At 40.0% G+C, this 19203-nt stretch overlaps 1 long non-coding RNA gene across 1 annotated transcript; it reads right to left on the bottom strand.

Moving 5' to 3' along the window:
• Positions 1-16428: 16428 nt before the first annotated feature.
• On the bottom strand, positions 16429-18890 carry LOC114477511 (uncharacterized). Its single transcript, XR_003675718.1, has 5 exons — positions 18663-18890; positions 17272-17753; positions 16897-16981; positions 16652-16808; positions 16429-16490 (listed from the first exon to the last, which is right to left on the bottom strand). It is a non-coding gene; the product is annotated as an uncharacterized LOC114477511 (long non-coding RNA).
• Between the last annotated feature and the right edge of the window lie 313 nt (positions 18891-19203).

Genomic DNA, 19203 nt, shown 5'->3' with positions numbered 1-19203 from the left:
TTACACGGCCTATTTTTTATTTTTATTTGTGAGCATTATTGTGGGATATTTAAACATTTTATGACCTATAAAAATAAAATATTTACACGGGGTGACTATACGTTTGTTTTACCAGCTCATTACCACTTATAAAGTCCTGTCCGGTGCGTAATATTCTAGGTATGTCCTGGTGTCCCACGGACCCTGAATGTAGCACCGAAATCACATTAGGCTGCTTTAAACTGTCATAACTCCGCCAATAATTGATCTATTGAATAAATTCTAACATTGTCTGAAAGCTAATAAATTGATCTTTACAGCCAATGTGTCATGACTTGACACCTGATTTTTAATGACACGTGTGACGAAGTCTATTAAAGAGGCCAATGATCAGAGGGGCAGATAGAGAGAGAGCAAGTAGGATGAAAAGCACCAAATAACTCCTGATTTTAATTAAATAATGTCAGCAAAAAGACCCTGTTGTACAATAAATTCTCATTGATGTTCATTGTTTACTGAGGGATTTGAGAATAAAGGAGCCATGTAGTGCAATCTCTTATTGACAACAATGCATATTTTGTTATTGCAATTAAATAAATGATATTATTTTATTGCATAATTGTGACCATCACCAGCCCTCCCTAAGGAAGGGTAAGAAACACTTTATTAAAGGGAGAATATAAAAAGAGAGGGCAGTGTTACACCTATCTGAGGGGGAAGGGAACAGGGAAGAGGGAGTCAGGGTAGCAACATGGAAGGGGTGGTGAAGAGTCGATTGTTTTAAGGTGAGAGTGAAATGTGATGTTATAGTTGTGCATATTGTGCTTATGTTGAGTAATCAGTTAAGCCAGTCTGGTGACAAGTGTGGAGAAATTGAAGCAGGTGATTTATAGGAAGTTAATGTAAGATGAGTTCAATGTCTGGATGAATAAATGTCTTTCAGCAGCTCATTTTTACTTTGTGTACATTATTAATGTGTACTGTAAAGTATGCTTGTAGTGTGTGGTCAGAGTTTTAGAACAGTGTATAAAGTTTGTTAGTTTAAAATGTGTGTGTGTGTGTGTGTGTGTGTGTGTGTGTGTGTGTGTGTGTGTGTGTGTGTGTGTGTGTGTGTGTGTGTGTGTGTGTGTGTGTGTGTGTGTATGTGTGATACTCACAAAATGACTGTTTTGTTGAAATGTTTTTATTTTGGTTTCCTGCCCATGCAAAGTCAATTTAAGTTTATTATAGTTGCAAGGTTTCATTTTACTTTACCATGTCATGCTGTGAAACGGACACTAGATGGCGACACTAGCCTGAAACGTCACTGGGTCTCTAAGTGGTGCGCACCGGACGTGCCTCATAATCCAACTGAATGGAGAAAGAGTCACATGTGTCCGGCTTTGCTGTGTCTTTCCTACACTTACAGGTTAGTTTTTCACCTTTTATGTGAGTACAGGTGTGTATAACATAATGGGGAGCTCCAGTGATAAGTTGCCTGTTAGCTAAAATGTGTGAATGTGTGTAGAAATGTAAGTTTCACGCGACGTGACGAGGAGAGTAAGCAAAATGGCGGTCGACACCGTAGTAATTGTGTACTTGATAAACCTATCTGTATTGGCTCCTGGTCATTTGTGGGTTGTTTTGTGGGGCAATAATGTGTTTGTGGTTCTATCTTTGTGTGTGAAATGTGATGTGTGAGTCCAATACATTGTTGGGTTGTTAAAGCTAATGCTATTGTAGGGATACAAATGTGCTACATGTGAAGCTTGGTTTAGGGCCTGTACGCAAACTGAGACTGTTGGTGGGGTTAGAGTTCATGAGTTAGGAGTTAGTCATGTTTGATTGTTAATAAGTTTGTTAGTTAATGGTGTCTGTGTAAATCTATAACTGCATGTAAGGTTATTCTGTGACATTAAGTAGATACTTAAAATATATAGATAAATAGATACTACAAAATGTACACTCTTAATTAAGAGGTTAAAAACAAGGTGTTTAAACAATAATATATACATGATTGGTGATACAAAGTTAGATGACATGATTGTGAAGAAATATGTTTATTTTGGTTTCATACTGAATTTCATATTTTTGTGAAGAAATATGTTTATTTTGGTTTCATACTGAATTTCATATTTTTGTGAAGAAATGTTTATTTTTGGTTTTATACTGAATTTCGTATTTTTGTGAAAATATATAAAAAGGACATTTTGTGTAAATGATAACATCTGTGGTTATAACAGTGCTTCAGTAAACAGAATAATTCATAAATGCAGAAAAGGGTTAATTCGAATATGTAAATAAATATAATCCAACTGAATGGAGAAAGAGTCACATGTGTCCGGCTTTGCTGTGTCTTTCCTACACTTACAGCGCTCCTCTCGGGAGGATTATCTATACATCTGCTAGCGGTGACCAGTCCGGGACCTGCTACAGATTCTTGGGGGCTCGTCCGGGATAGTTCGGCGCCACCTACTGGATCGGAAGCCGAATGACGTTGATGACAACACAGATCAGCAACTAGGAGGAAAGGCCGCATCATCCAGCCACCAACCAACCGTCCTATCCAATTGGAAATCTGCCATCCGTATCCGACTGCACCATCGTTAAACTGTGTTGCCAGCCGTGAGGGAGAAGAGGAGCCATCATGTCGAATGGTGGGAGGAAGAGCCTGGTGTGGGACATCAGGAAGAGCCTACTAACCTTCTCAGCTGAAGAGCTTCTTCGGTTAGCCAAAGCGGTGGACCCAGCATTGGACGTGGACCAGTCAGAGTTTTCGGAGGGGGATCAGGAGGTATACTATGACTACCTCAACTCATTCATGTATAGTAAAGAGTTACTCGACAGAGAGGACGAAGGAATGGTCCAGTTGCTGATGTTAAAAGATGCTATTGATGATTTAGTGAAATCTCATGATGGTACGTCACAGGAAAAAGTAAAAGGTGATTATGGATTAAATACTGCACATGATGGTGAAAAGTTGGTTGACTTTATTAGCTTGTCTGATGGTTCAGTCGTTAGCCAAACACCACCTGAAATCACTACTTATACGCAGGTTCAGAGTCAGCTCACACCTATTTCAGCCAGTAATGCATCACCTAGTGATATTGCTGCACAAGGTTTTGGCTCAGCTAGGGCTACAGTGTTAAACACATCTGACACAGCGAATGCTGAGCTGCTGAAAGCACTCTCTAACTACGAAGAGCTGAGCAAGAAACTCATACAGTCTCTACCAATAAATGCTACATCACCGTCTGTCCCACCTAGTCAGCCGTGCAGAAATATGCTGGGTGAGCCTGTCCCCCAGTCAGCTCGTGAGGGTATGGTATCCTTTAGGGACCTCAGTTACCTTCCGAGGCGAGAATTCAAAGTGCAAGGTGGTCAAGTTGGTGATCAATCTTCTGACATCAGCTACAGCAATGTTTGCAAACAAATTGATGATGGGATTAAAGAAGGATTTTCTGAATCAGAAATTGTTCGTGGCGTGCTCAAAATCATCAAGCCAGGCATATTCAAAGAGATGCTGATAAACAAAGATGACATTACAGTTACTGAACTCAGGGGGTTTCTCCAAACTCACCTAAGAGAAAAAAATAGTACAGAACTATTCCAAGAGTTGATGTGTACAAGACAAGACGATAATGAGACGCCACAGCAATTTCTGTATCGTGTGATAGGTTTAAAACAACGCATCCTATTCACATCAAAACTGACTGATACGGACATTAAATACTCAGCAGCTACAGTACAAGATGTCTTCCTGCATACAGTGTACCAAGGCTTTGGACACAAACACACTGATTTACGTAGAGAACTGAAACATTTATTATCCAGCAGTGGGGTCACTGATGAGATGATCCTTCGACAGGTGATGAAAACCACCAGTGAAGAAAATGAGCGAATGAAAAGACTTGGTTCATCCCGCCGACAGAATGTAACAAATGCACACAGCGCGCAGCTTGAGCCTGAAGGGGTCAGAAGACCTAACACAAAGTCGGCGAGTGAAGAGTTAAAGCCAACCCAAATAAAACAAGATCCGCTGAGGGACCTCACTACCAAAGTAGAGGCACTCACCAAGCTGGTTATGACAATGCAAACCCACCAGCAACAAGCTTACAATGGCCGCCAGTACAGTCAAAATAGGACACAATCAAAACGTGGGAAACGCTATGGGTGTCCAAGCTGCGTGGAACAAGACAGACAAGACTGTAAACACTGTTTCATATGTGGGGAGGAAGGACACCGTGCTGCAGGCTGTTTAGAACGATCAAAGAGACAGGGAAACTTCAACCGGTCATTGGAGGGGGACATCTAGTGGCCGAGTCTGTAAATAAGTCCCAGCCATTGGGTGAGGTCAAAATTGACAAAACACCATTCTCATCTCCAATATGCACCCCCCAACCAGTAATAATAAACACCAGAAGTCACAACATGCAAGTAGCTCAACCTCCCTTCCAACTACCTCGTGTAGCTAAAGCTAGAGTGGTTGCTGGTCTGATTGGGAAAAAGGCCCTAGTTCAGAGTTATTTAAATGGATTAGCAGTTGCCTCATTGCTCGATTCGGGGTCACAAGTTAGTATAATCAGCCGTGCCTGGAAAGACGAATATCTACCTGACCTCAGTATTCACCCAGTTTCTGAGATCTTAGGTGAGGAGGAACTGAAGGTCATTGCAGCAAATGGTGGCCTCATTCCATATGATGGGTGGGTAGCTATTACAGTGAACTTGCCAGGGAATTTGGATCCTAATATGTCAATTAGTGTTCCATTTCTGATCAGCAGCTATCCCACAGATAAACCACTGATTGGCTTTAATGTTTTGGAAGTGTTAATCAGTGGCCAACCAGAGAGGCTAATGCCGGTACTTACTAACCTTCTCAGTAATGCCATATCTGTCCCCAACGAAACAGCTAAAACTCTTGTCAGCTTTGTTCAGACAGCAAAATCAGTCATGCAGCAGGGACGATTAAGAACAGGGGCCAAAAACATTGTACTCCCAGCTAGGCAAGTGTCATGGGTGAAATGTCGGGTTCCATCAAATATGGATGCCTCCACTCGGCTGGTGTTTTTTGAAACAGATGAGGACACCCTGTCAGCTGAACAATGGAATACAGGTCCAGGTTTGTTAGAGATCCAGAATCCAACAAAGCCCTATGTCACCATTCCAGTATGTAACAATACTAACCATGACATCACAATATCAGGCAAAACCACTCTAGGAATCCTGCAGCATATTGAAAATGTGGTGGAGGCAGATACCTTGGACAAATCACAGCCTGCTGCGATTGTAAGGGAAGTCACCACGACTCGAATCAGCAGCTCAGACTCATCCCTGTGGCACCCACCGGTGAAGCTTGACCACCTGGAGGAGGAACAGCAGGAGGCTGCAAAAAAGATGCTGCACGAGGAGTCAAACGCCTTTGCGAGGGACGGAAATGACATTGGCTGTATTCCAAATCTGCAAATGGTCATCAACCTCAAAGACAATATTCCTGTACAGAGAGCGTACACATCCATCCCTAAACCACTGTTCAAAGAGGTAAAAGAATACATCCAAGATCTTCTTGTAAAGGGATGGATAGTAAAATCGAAGTCTTCCTATTCTGCCCCAGTAGTGTGTGTACGGAAGAAAGATGGCACTTTGCGCCTCTGTATAGACTACCGCCTCTTAAACCAAAAAACTGTACCGGACCGACATCCACTGCCAAGGATACAGGATTTGACAGACACGCTCGGTGGATATTCAATGTTCAGCATACTCGACCAAGGTAAAGCTTATCACCAAGGGTTTGTAGCAGAAGATTCACGCCATCTCACTGCCTTCATTACCCCCTGGGGGCTTTATGAATGGACAAGAATCCCATTTGGACTTTCAAATGCACCTGCAGCATTCCAGAGGAGCATGGAGGAAATGCTAGGCCCCCTTAGAGATGAGTGTTGCATTCCGTACCTGGATGACCTACTGTGCTACTCCAGATCTTTCAGTGACCATGTTGAGGTGACCCGCAAGGTTCTCCAAGCACTACAGCACCATGGGGTGAAGTTAAGAGCAGAGAAGTGTGAGATGTTCCAAAAGGAAGTTCGCTATGTTGGACGTTTGGTGTCAGCTGAGGGAGTTCGAGTTGACCCCAAAGACCTTGACGCGGTGATGGCTTTAAAAACCAAAACACCCCAAACAGTTGGTGACCTCCGCCAGGTCCTTGGCTTCCTAAGTTACTACCGTTCATACATACAAGATTTTGCAAAAATAGCAAAACCATTGTATGAGCTGCTCCAAGTCAAGTCCTCCATGCCCCAACTACTTCCACGTAACTGCAAGTCTAGAGGTCCTCAACTCCCTTCCAAAACACCCATTGAGTGGAATGCTAATCATCAAAGCACCTTGGAAAGACTAGTCACCATGCTGACCAATCCTCCAGTCCTAGCATACCCCAACTTCGAAGAGCCATTCGTCCTACACACTGATGCATCGGAGAAAGGGCTTGGCGCAATCCTCTATCAGCAACAGGGTGGGAAAATGCGAGTGATTGGGTATGGGTCACGAACTCTGACACCTGCAGAACGAAATTACAGACTTCACAGTGGAAAGCTCGAGTTCCTGGCTTTGAAGTGGGCAGTGTGCGAGAAATTCAGAGACTATCTTTTCTACGCCCCACATTTTACCATCTACACTGATAATAACCCACTCACATATGTCATGAGTACGGCAAAACTCAATGCAGTTGGGCACCGTTGGGTTGGGGAATTGTCAGAGTTTCGTTTCAATATTAAGTACAGACCTGGGAAAAACAATATTGACGCTGATACCCTCTCACGCATCCCGCTTGATTTTGACACCTATGTAGCAACGTGCACTGAGGAACTGTCTGATGAAGTGCTGCATGCGACGTGGGAAGGTGGTAGAGCAGCTCAGAAGAAAGATGTTGCATGGATAGCTGCACTCTGTGCCTCCTCTGTTGATATAATTCCACAGCCTCATTCACTTTTGCCTGAAATAAGCCAAGATGAGCTGGCAAAAGCCCAACGAGAGGACCCTGAAATAGGGGAAGTAATAAAACTGAAAGAGACAAACAGTGTTCTTACTAGTGAGGTCAGAAACTCAGTGGGTGGGCTCTCCCGCAAGCTTCTTCATGAGTGGTGTCAACTCTACTTGGAGAATGGAGTCCTGTACCGCAGAACACCAGAGAGAAAACAGTTAGTGCTACCTGTCAAGTATCGGTCAGTTGCCCTTAAACACCTCCACGATCACATGGGACACGTTGGCACAGAGCGTGTGCTTCACCTTGCCAGAGAACGCTTCTATTGGCCACATATGAAGCGATGTATAGAGCATTATATCACGAGAAGATGCAGTTGCATAAAACAAAAGAAACCCTCCACACATGTTCGTGCACCGATGGGTGGCCTAACCTCGGCTTCCCCGCTTGATTTGGTTTGCATAGACTACTTGCACCTGGAGAAGAGCAACGGAGGCTTCGAGTACATTCTGGTAGTGATCAATCATTTCACCAGGTTTGCTCAAGCTTACCCGACCAAAAACAAATCTGGTCAAACTGCAGCTGAACGCATTTACAATGACTACATACCTCGTCTTGGTTATCCAAATCGTCTTCACCACGATCAAGGACGCGAGTTTGAAAATAACCTTTTCCGCACCCTCGGACAATTATCAGGGGTAGGACACTCGAGAACTTCTCCGTACCACCCACAATGTAACCCTGCTGAGCGATTCAACCGCACGCTGTTACAAATGTTGCGCACACTGACAGACAAGGAGAAAGAGAGATGGAAGGAACATTTGCCGCAAATGATCCATGCCTATAACTGCACTCGCCACGAGTCCACAGGTTACTCACCTCATTATCTGCTGTATGGTCAACATCCCCGTCTTCCCGTAGATCTTTTGTTTGGTCTATTGGAAAACACTGAATCAGTGACACACAAAGGATATGCGGAGAAATGGTCAAAAAGGATGACAGAAGCGTACAAGATTGCAAACAAAAACAGCTTGTCATCAAGTGCAAAGAACAAGTCCTATTATGATCAAAAGGCAAAAGGAGTGGTCCTAAAACCCGGTGACCGAGTACTCGTTCGGAACATGGGTGAGCGAGGCGGACCAGGTAAACTACGCTAATACTGGGAGAAGAAAATATATGTGGTGAAAGAGCAAATTTCTGACAACCCTGTGTATGTCATTCACCCTGAAGGTGACCCATATGTGAGGAACAGGACCATGCACAGAAACTTGCTACTGCTATCCAATGACTTGCCTGTTGAAAACCCAGCACAGCCAACTGACACTATCTTGAAACGCTCCCAGAGACAAAAACTACCTCAACAGAAAGTGAGCCCTGCCGACGATGCTGAGACCACAGACACTGATGATGAGACTGAGTCTACGGGAGGTTATTGGTTGAGAACACCTGCAGTCAAGATGGGAAGTGATCAGGTTGGACAAGGCAGACCAACAGCCTCGGGTTGGGAGCATATGACAGTGCCAAAGCAATTACCTCCAAAGGTTCCCTCCCAAAATCTGAAGGGACCAGTCATGACCGACGAGAGTCGTTCAAATACGGTACCGTTGAGAGAAAGCAGACCCATTGGTACGCACACGGATGAGATTGTCTTACCTGAAGGAGAAGAAAAACAAAGCTCAAACGGAAGTGAAATGGAATTAGCGAGTGATGGATCACAGACGACTGAACAAAGTGCAATCGTACATTCACCTCAGCCTGAAGAAGATGAACAGATTGACCATGCTGATCAACTACAGGTGGACGGGACAAATACCCCCTCTGTAATGACTGTACCGAGAGACGATGCACACAGAGAGATTAGGAGGTCAGCCAGAGAGAGGAGGCCAAGACCAGTGTTCACGTATGAGTCACATGGCCAACCTTCAATGCAAACTCATGTAGATTCCATCTCCTCTCAGATTACCTCAGTGTCCTTACCTTTCATGCCACATTCAACCAGACAGTACATTCTACCTACTTGTTTCATACCACAAATGTACATGGATTACGCATACTGTGTGCCCGTCATTCCTCAAGTTTATTAGAGTGAATATTAGGTGTTTTTCTTTTGGTTGTAACAAATGTCAGGAGCCATTTTTGTTTGTCGGGGTGGATGTGATACTCACAAAATGACTGTTTTGTTGAAATGTTTTTATTTTGGTTTCCTGCCCATGCAAAGTCAATTTAAGTTTATTATAGTTGCAAGGTTTCATTTTACTTTACCATGTCATGCTGTGAAACGGACACTAGATGGCGACACTAGCCTGAAACGTCACTGGGTCTCTAAGTGGTGCGCACCGGACGTGCCTCATAATCCAACTGAATGGAGAAAGAGTCACATGTGTCCGGCTTTGCTGTGTCTTTCCTACACTTACAGGTTAGTTTTTCACCTTTTATGTGAGTACAGGTGTGTATAACATAATGAGGAGCTCCAGTGATAAGTTGCCTGTTAGCTAAAATGTGTGAATGTGTGTAGAAATGTAAGTTTCACGCGACGTGACGAGGAGAGTAAGCAAAATGGCGGTCGACACCGTAGTAATTGTGTACTTGATAAACCTATCTGTATTGGCTCCTGGTCATTTGTGGGTTGTTTTGTGGGGCAATAATGTGTTTGTGGTTCTATCTTTGTGTGTGAAATGTGATGTGTGAGTCCAATACATTGTTGGGTTGTTAAAGCTAATGCTATTGTAGGGATACAAATGTGCTACATGTGAAGCTTGGTTTAGGGCCTGTACGCAAACTGAGACTGTTGGTGGGGTTAGAGTTCATGAGTTAGGAGTTAGTCATGTTTGATTGTTAATAAGTTTGTTAGTTAATGGTGTCTGTGTAAATCTATAACTGCATGTAAGGTTATTCTGTGACATTAAGTAGATACTTAAAATATATAGATAAATAGATACTACAAAATGTACACTCTTAATTAAGAGGTTAAAAACAAGGTGTTTAAACAATAATATATACATGATTGGTGATACAAAGTTAGATGACATGATTGTGAAGAAATATGTTTATTTTGGTTTCATACTGAATTTCATATTTTTGTGAAGAAATATGTTTATTTTGGTTTCATACTGAATTTCATATTTTTGTGAAGAAATGTTTATTTTTGGTTTTATACTGAATTTCGTATTTTTGTGAAAATATATAAAAAGGACATTTTGTGTAAATGATAACATCTGTGGTTATAACAGTGCTTCAGTAAACAGAATAATTCATAAATGCAGAAAAGGGTTAATTCGAATATGTAAATAAATATAATCCAACTGAATGGAGAAAGAGTCACATGTGTCCGGCTTTGCTGTGTCTTTCCTACACTTACAGCGCTCCTCTCGGGAGGATTATCTATACATCTGCTAGCGGTGACCAGACCGGGACCTGCTACATATGGCTAAGTGCATTAAGGCTATTGAGGCATGCTACATCAGAGTGATAAGCGTTAAAGCGTAAGTAGGAATTTTTCAAAACCAACCACGGAAATAAAATACAAATCTTTTTACGCTGTCATTATCTGTCATTAACATAAATAAAGTGTCATGAAGGCTGTTATTAAGTATGTTTGCTAAATTATGACAATTTGCTAAATGATGACATCTTTGGAGCTATGTTGTCATTTTTTGGGTTAAGTGGAGGATCTAATGTGGTTTAGTAGAGTTATGGGTAACAAACAAAACCTAATGACAGCCTTCATAACACCTCATTCATAATGACAGGTCTCATGTTATAATAATTACAGCATAAAATGTCAGCGTTATGTTTAAAACTTCAAGTAAAGTGTTAACCATTATTATTTATTTGTTGCACAGGCCGGTGGCTGGGGATCACTGATCTAAGAGCTTGTAAACTCCAAGGACCTTTTGTTTTATGAAATGACATGTTTTCTTCAAGTACATGGACAATGGACAAGTCCATCCACAAGACTGGAACACATTCACTTCATTAGAAAACTATGAAATGACTGAATAGTTTCCATCACCTCTGTGTCTCCACAGGCAAAGAACAGAATAAAGTTCAGAAAGCCAACATTGGTCGACAGAGACACAAACTATCAGTTTTTAGGGTTTTTTTTTAAATTTATATTCAAGGACAAAGATTTTAGGCATAGTTAAAGTGGTTAACTTGATCCACCTCTGAGTTCAGATCTACAGGTGCTGGTCATAAAATGAGAAATTCATGAAAAAGTGTATTTATTACAGTAATTCCATTTAAAAAGTGGAACTTGTATATTATATCCATTCATTACATACAGACTAATATATTTCAAATGTTTATTTCTTTTAATTTTGATGATTATAATTGACAACTAATAAAAATCCCAAATTCAGTATCTCAGAAAATTAGAATATTACTTAAGACAGATACTGAAAAGTATGAGCTTGTACAACACTCAATACTTAGTTTGGGCTCCTTTTGCCTGAATTACTGCAGCAAAGAGGCGTGGCATGGAGTCAATCAGTCTGTGGCACTGTTCAGGTGTTATGAAAGCCCAGGTTGCTCTGATAGTGGCCTTCAGCTCTTCTGCATTGTTGGTCTGACGTCTCACATCTTCCTCTTCACAATCCCCCATAGATTTTCTATTGGGTAAAGTTCAGGTGAGTTTGCTGACCAATCAAAAACAGGAATACCATGGTCCTTAAACCAGGTACTGGTAGCTTTGGCACTGTGTGCAGGTGCCAAGTCCAGTTGGAAAATGAAATGTGCATCTCCATAAAGTTGGTCAGCAGCAGGAAGCATAAAGTGCTCTAAAACTTCCTGGTAAACAGCTGTGTTGACCTTGGACCTAAGGAAACACAGTGGAACAACACCAGCACATGACATGTCACCCCAAACCATCACTGACTGTGGAAACCTTACACTCGACCTCCAGCAACATGGATTCTGTGCCTCTCCTCTCTTTCTTCCAGACTCTGGGACCTTGATTTCCAAAGGACATGCAAAATGCAGTCCAGTCCTTTTTGTCTTTAGCCCAGGTGAGACGCTTCTGACGCTGTCTCTTGTTCAAGAGTGGTTTGACACATGGAATGTAACAGCTGAAACTCATGTCTTGCATACGTCTGTGTGTGGTGGTTCTTGAAGCACTGACTCCAGCTGCAGTCCACTCTTAGTGAATCTCCCCCACATTTGTGATGGGTTTTGTTTCACAATCCTCTCCAGGGCCTGGTTATCTCTATTGTTGGTACACTTTTTTCTACCACATCTTTTCCTTCCCTTCGCCTCTCTATTAATGTGCTTGGACACAGAGCTCTGTGAACAGACAGCCTCTTTAGCCATGACCTTTTGTGTCTTGCCCTCCTTGAACAAGGTGTCAATGGTGGTCTTTTGGACAAACTGTCAGGTCAGCAGTCTTCTCCATGATTGTGTAGCCCAGAGTCGTATAGAGAGAGAGTTGCGACAACAAAGTCCAAAATGCTTCACTGTCACGTGATTCATGTAAGACTGAATTTGTTCCCGGAAGTTAGTGGCGGGCCATTCAAATCCATTGATTCCTCGTGACATAACTTGGATTTTTGGTAATTTGTCATCAATAACTGCATTGATTGACGATCATTATACAGTACGTAGTCATATGTATGTGTATATACAATATGTTTAGGTAGTTCCACAATTTTTATTTTCCTAACATAAATTTGTATTAATAATAGTGTAAACAGCTTACCTGCTTTTTTTGACGGAGTTAAGGCCAACATTAATTTGGTTAAAAAATGTGTTAATATGTTTTGTATACAGGATGTATTGCTTTGAGTTTTCTTTAAAAGGGGTCATTAAAAAAACACCACATCCAGACAGGACACATTGAAAACATATTTATTGTGTTCATACATATATAAAAATAGACATTTGATTTTTTACTATGCGCTTATGTACCAAGATAAATACATTAAATAAATGCCTGACAAAGTCAGAAACATTAATAACTCATACAGTTTGCTGTGCTGTATGATGATGCTCCACTTGTTCCCAAAAAGGAGTGAAAATGTTTGGCTTCCCAACCGAACCAGAGAGGAGAAAAATAGTTATGCAGAGTCAGCAAGAGCAAATTAAAAGAAAAAAAAGTATTATAATAAAAAATCTGTCAGCGATCATATTTAAACACTTAGCTTATTAAGCTTATTTGATAAAAAGATATGTAGCCTATGTGGGTATAAAACTGTGCTAAGTAAACGCTGTGTATCTGCTAATGATCTCTTAATTTTCTAATCTCTTGATTTTTTTTTTTTAACATGAAAACAACAGCAGTGTATCTCACAATTTAAAAAAGTGATAATAATAGTAATAAAAAATGAAAATACAAAAAAAATAAAAATGTAGTAGTTTAGCAGGAGATAATCCACTAACATGCTTTAATGCAGGGATTCTCAACTGGTCTCACGCTGGGACCCACATATTACCACGCTCATTAAATTGTGACCCAGTTTTTTTTAGAATTCAACCAAAAATTAATTTTTTCTCAACTAGGCTGTTGAAAACACACGTATATAATCTTTTTTAAAACATAAATCTCTGTATTTTCCTGTGTAACATGCATTTCACAGCATGCCTGTCAAAAGTAAAGTTTATTTCAAAATAAAAGACAAGTCCAACATGTGAGATATTAAGTATGAATTTATTTTTGACCAGCTGTCTGTGACCCAACCAGTACAGGTCTGTGACCCACTTTTGGGTCCCGACCCACCAGTTGAGAATCACTGCTTTAATGCACACATTAATGTGTTTAGAAATGCTGATAATATAACATCTTCCTGTTCAAAAGTGCATCACAAACCGTCTAATCAGCTCTATCTCCATTGGCTACAATAATAAACTGATCACTTCCAGGAACTATTGTGAGGCTCCATGAGCCTCCATTGCTGGAAAAACCGAACCATTGGCGTGAACGGAGTTGTCACAACTCTCTCTCTATACGGCTCTGGTGTAGCTTACAGAACTAGACTGGAGACCATTTAAAGGCCTTTGCAGGTGTTTTTAGTTCATTAGCTGATTAGAGTGGGGCACCAGGTGTCTTCAGCTCAGGTCTTAACCAGAACAAAGAGGTCAGAACACATTACTACTCCAGTTTTAAAGTCTTTCCACTGGCTCCCAGTCAGCCTCAGAATAGACTTTAAAGTTCTGCTGCTGGTGTATAAATCTGTGAATGGGTTTGGTCCAGAATACATCAGTGACATGTTAGTCAGGTATGAACCCAGCAGGTCTCTCAGATCTATGGACACAGGTCAGATAGTGGAGCCCAGAGCTCACAGTAAACATGGTGATGCTGCTTTTAGTTGTTATGCTGCAAAGAAGTGGAACAAACTCCCTGCAGAGCTGAAGTCAGTATCTAATGTGAACATTTTTAAATCAAAGTTAAAGTTTTTTCTCTACTGTGTATGATTGAGAGAAAGATTTTGGTCATGTTGTTGATGTAATGTGTTTGTTGATGATTTTAATTGATTTTACTTATGATTTTAATTGATTTTACTGATGATTTTAAATGTTCTTATTGATTTTAAACAATTGAATGTTTTATCATGTAAAGCACATTGAGTTGTCTTGTGTATGAAATGCACTATACAATTAAATTTGCCTTGCCTTGAATATTGAACCACTCCACAATATTCTAATAGTCTGAGATACTGAATTTTGGGTTTTCATTTGTTGTCAGTTATAATCATCAACATTAAAAAAAATAAATACTTGAAATATGTCAGTCTGTGTGAAATGAATGTATACATTATACAAGTTTCACTTTTTAAATGGAATTACTGAAATAAATCAACTTTTTCATGATATTCTAATTCTATGACCAGCAACTCTATGTATTTATTTATTTTTTTAGTTATGAAGAGAATGTAATTTGGTTTTTTTTCTTTATTTAATTTGAGAAAAAAAAAAAAAAAAAAAAAAACTTTACAGAAGATCACTACTTACCTACTGTAATACATATTTGTATTACAAAGCATATTGAAGAAAACCTTGAGTACCAAGTGTTCTCTGGAAATCAAAATATGATCAGCCTAACATCAGGGAAACACTGCATTGACTTTAGTTTGTGGAAAATAGTGAATTCTTTGTCCTGCTGCTGTGGTGTTTGAATATTGAATTGAAAATTGGAAATTCCACAGCATTTTAGAGCATTTTTAACATTTTATGATAGAGTGGTTATGGCTTGTGCCTCACAACAAGAAGCTCTATGTGCTGGGTTAAAAAGTCAGAGTTTTCAACACCTGCACCTCTACTGGTGCACGTTCTACTGGAATTAATATACAGTAAGCAGAGGTGAAAGTAATGGATTACAATTACTCATGTTACTGTAATTGAGTTGCTTTTATGGGTATTTATACTTTTGTGATTATGTTTCTAAATCTGTTTATAAGTACATTTTCAAAGAAGTAAAGCTATTCATTACATTTCTACACCCAACTGTTACGACCAGCCACTTTCTTCAGTGCAAGTTAAAGTTTCTACCTATTGTTGTTTTATGTTGTTACCCACATGGCACATTTGGTATGACACTGTTTTACAGTTCATAATTGTAGCTATACTTAGAGCCTGATACATTTTTATTCTTTAAACTTGTATTCATTGGTTTTATTTTATTTCATTTTGACTCTTATTTTATGCAGATGTCTTTGTAGAAAGATAAATCAAGTTGTAATTGTGCAAGATTTAGTTCCTTTTTTTTTAAAGTTTATTCATGAGATGTTTATTGAATACATACCTCTGACGTTCTAGAAATAATAATAATTGCTTCAAGTTAGGCAAAAAAACAGATTTGGAATGTATGCATAATAATGTTAGATCACTTTGTTTTCATTATTAAAACCTTAGATTAAGCTAATCTTTCTGTGTCAGAAAAATGATTCTAAATGTCATATTACATAAATAATGTCTATGTGTGAGCTAACTCAGTCTGTTAGAAGAACTGATGAAGAAACATCCTGTGATGAAGATGAGCTCAGGTTCTAATGGAAAGTTAGTTTATTAAGCACACAAAGCATTTCACCAAGTTCAAGTTTTTATGATTTTATTTAATATAGTTTATATCAAAGCAGTCCATGTAGACTAGACTACTGCTGTCTCATTCTCTGCTGTGGTGACAAACATCTGGGACCATCTGATCTCTGCAATCACACAAGACATTTTACACGTGTACAAAATAACCTCTATTTTTATATTTGGCATTTTGATATTAAACATTCAACTTCAATTCAATTCAACTTTATTTATATAGAGCAAAATACAACAAAGTCATCTCAAAACGCTGAACAAAATATAAAAGCGATAGTAAAAAAGAAGAAAGAACCCAACAAGATCCACATGAACAAGCATTTAGCGACAGTGGGAAGAAAAAACTCCCTCTTTTTATAGGAAGAAATCTCCAGCGGAACCAGGTTCAGAGGTGGCAGCCATCCGCTTCAACTGGTTGGGGTTAGTGAACAGAGGGACAAACAGAATAGGATAGAAGAATAGTCCATCCATGTGTCCTAGACTAGTTGAGCTGTGAGCCATCGATCAGGAACCGCCATCTCCAGCATCAAGACACCTGAAACAGAAAAGAGAGTGGAGGGTGAGGAGAAGGCACAGACTGCAGGAAAAAACAAATAAATAAATATATATATATATATATATGCTAACAGGAGGATTTAAAAAAAAAAAAATCCATGTGTTTATTGTCTTTCTGTGTAAATGGGAGGTTTTGCTTACATTGTTTTAGTGAATAGAAGTCTTTCTGTCCTCTGATGTCTCCTCCTGAGGCTGAGTGTGGGACACTTCAGTGGGCTGTTGTGGATGCTGGTGCTCTCATCCTCCATCGTTCTTCTTCTACACCTCCATCAGTAGATGCTGGCACTCCTGTCTGACACTTTACAGGCATTATTTTAAAGTAACGTCCATTTTTACAATAAACATGTGTTCAGTGTCTTTCTGTGTAAATGGGAGGCTTTGCTTACATTGATAGAAGTCTTTCTTCATCTCCGTCCTCTGTTGATGTCTCCTCCTGTCCTCCATCTTTTCTTCCCTCGTTCATCCCACATGCTGGGAATAAAAAGTTTATCTTTAACTCTTAACAACCTAACTTAACATAATATACATGCATGTTTTATTAAAGTGACAGGAGAACCACGCCGACTGTGGCCCATCATAAAGAAACTAAAAATAAAATGCTTACTATCTAAAAAGGTCCTGGTGCCAGACGCTGCCTGGGACATGAACTGTCCCGCAAGACGCAAAGGCCAGCTATGACTTACCACCTACAACAACTATTTACATAACGGTCAAGACACTACAGAGGTCAAAAACACAGAAAGTTGATGATATACACAAACCTTGGTGCAAATACAACTATGGATAGAGCTGGAGACTCCTCAGCGTTCCACGTCCAAGTGCAGATCCACACCTTCACTGTCAGGGTCACTGTAAACAAAGAACTCAGAAATATTACAAGCAAACATGTCAAACTCAGCTGCCTCTATTAGGACAGGAAGTTGGGCCCACTCTGGGTCCGAACCAGGGGGTTCGGTCCACACTGGGTCCCAAGTCAGGGGGTCGGCCCACTCTGGGTCCGAACCCAGGGGGTCGGCACAGTCTGGCTCGACCAACTCTGGGTCCGAACCCAGGGGGTCGGCCCACTCTGGGTCTAAACCCAGGTGGTCGACCCACACTGGGTCTAAACCCAGGTGGTCGACCCAGTCTGGGTCGACCACCTCTGGGTCCGAACCCAGGGGGTCGTACAAGTCCAGGGCCAAAGCCGGAGCCTCGACCCAGGGTGGAACCAAACCCTCAGGTGAGGCCCACTCATGGACTAAATCTGAAAAAAAGAAAAAAGAAAAACATGGTTAATAAAGAGTGATATTTCAATTCAATTTACTATGGTTCACAATAGTAAGAAATATAATTATTAGATGTATTGTATTTCCTCAGACCTACACACAGTAATGTATATATGGAACAACAACCAAACAGAGGGGTATTGCAGTAATGTGTGATCTAAAACATGCTACGTTTTATTAATTGTTGCAATGCTTTTTTAAACTTTAGATTGTACATGCTTAAACTGTGAATAAAAAATATATAATTAAATAAGAGGAAAAAAAATAAGCCATTTAAACTTAAATAAGGAGAATATTTCTACATCAAGAAAATAATCAATGTAGGAAATAAAGTATGTAGTAACAGATTAAACATCACTAACATGAGTAGAATAAACCAAGAAATATTAAATTACAAACAATGCAAACAGCATCCATGGTAAATACATTTTACCCAGTCAGCAACATTCTTTAAGTCTAAAAAACAAACCAAAACTAAATCATAACAGCTAATTCAGGTGCTCATGGGAAGTGTAGTGAAGTCAAAGTATCCATTTTTTCTATAAAATGTGACAAATGGACTGAAAATAATGCAGGAAATAAAATACACATTTCCATCAAAACTACCTCAGAACAGGACTTAAGTAAATAGTAAATAAAACTCTGTAAAACAGTCTCAGCAGCTCAAACGCTCACTACAAGTATCACATCAGAGTCAAATTATCACAGAAACAAACGTTAAACACATGAAAAATGAAAACTATCACCATTTTCTGTAGGTCTTTAATATAATATAAACGCCTTAAACCTGATTCAGACCTAGAATAATGACTATTTTAAATCATAACACGTTTGATGCTTAAATAATTAAAGTATGAATATCAGATAATAATAAAAACATGTCTTACCTTGGGCCATGCGCGGGGCCATGGTCACCTACTGCTCTAACGTCTTCTTCTCCTCCTGGTATAAAGTCTTCTTCTGGTCCTGGTATAAAGTCTTCCTCTGGTCCTGGTCTCAAGTCTTCCTCTGGTCTGGTACAAGTCTCGTAAAGACTTTCTGTGTGTTTTGTAAATGTTTCTCAGCTCAAAGTTGTTCACAGCTCTCCTCTCTCGTCTCTCTGCTCACAGTGAACGTTGGACGTTAACAGGTGACTTTAAAAGTCGCATCCTCCTCGTTGCCATGGCTCTGACGTCAGTTCACGGACACGCGTACAAAACTGAACATGTTACACGGCCTATTTTTTATTTTTATTTGTGAGCATTATTGTGGGATATTTAAACATTTTATGACCTATAAAAATAAAATATTTACACGGGGTGACTATACGTTTGTTTTACCAGCTCATTACCACTTATAAAGTCCTGTCCGGTGCGTAATATTCTAGGTATGTCCTGGTGTCCCACGGACCCTGAATGTAGCACCGAAATCACATTAGGCTGCTTTAAA

This window comes from Gouania willdenowi, chromosome 16, assembly GCF_900634775.1.
Source record: "Gouania willdenowi chromosome 16, fGouWil2.1, whole genome shotgun sequence".
NCBI lineage: Eukaryota > Metazoa > Chordata > Actinopteri > Blenniiformes > Gobiesocidae > Gouania > Gouania willdenowi.
Note: the sequence above shows the minus strand (reverse complement) of the source record. Positions and strands in the feature narration are given on the sequence as shown.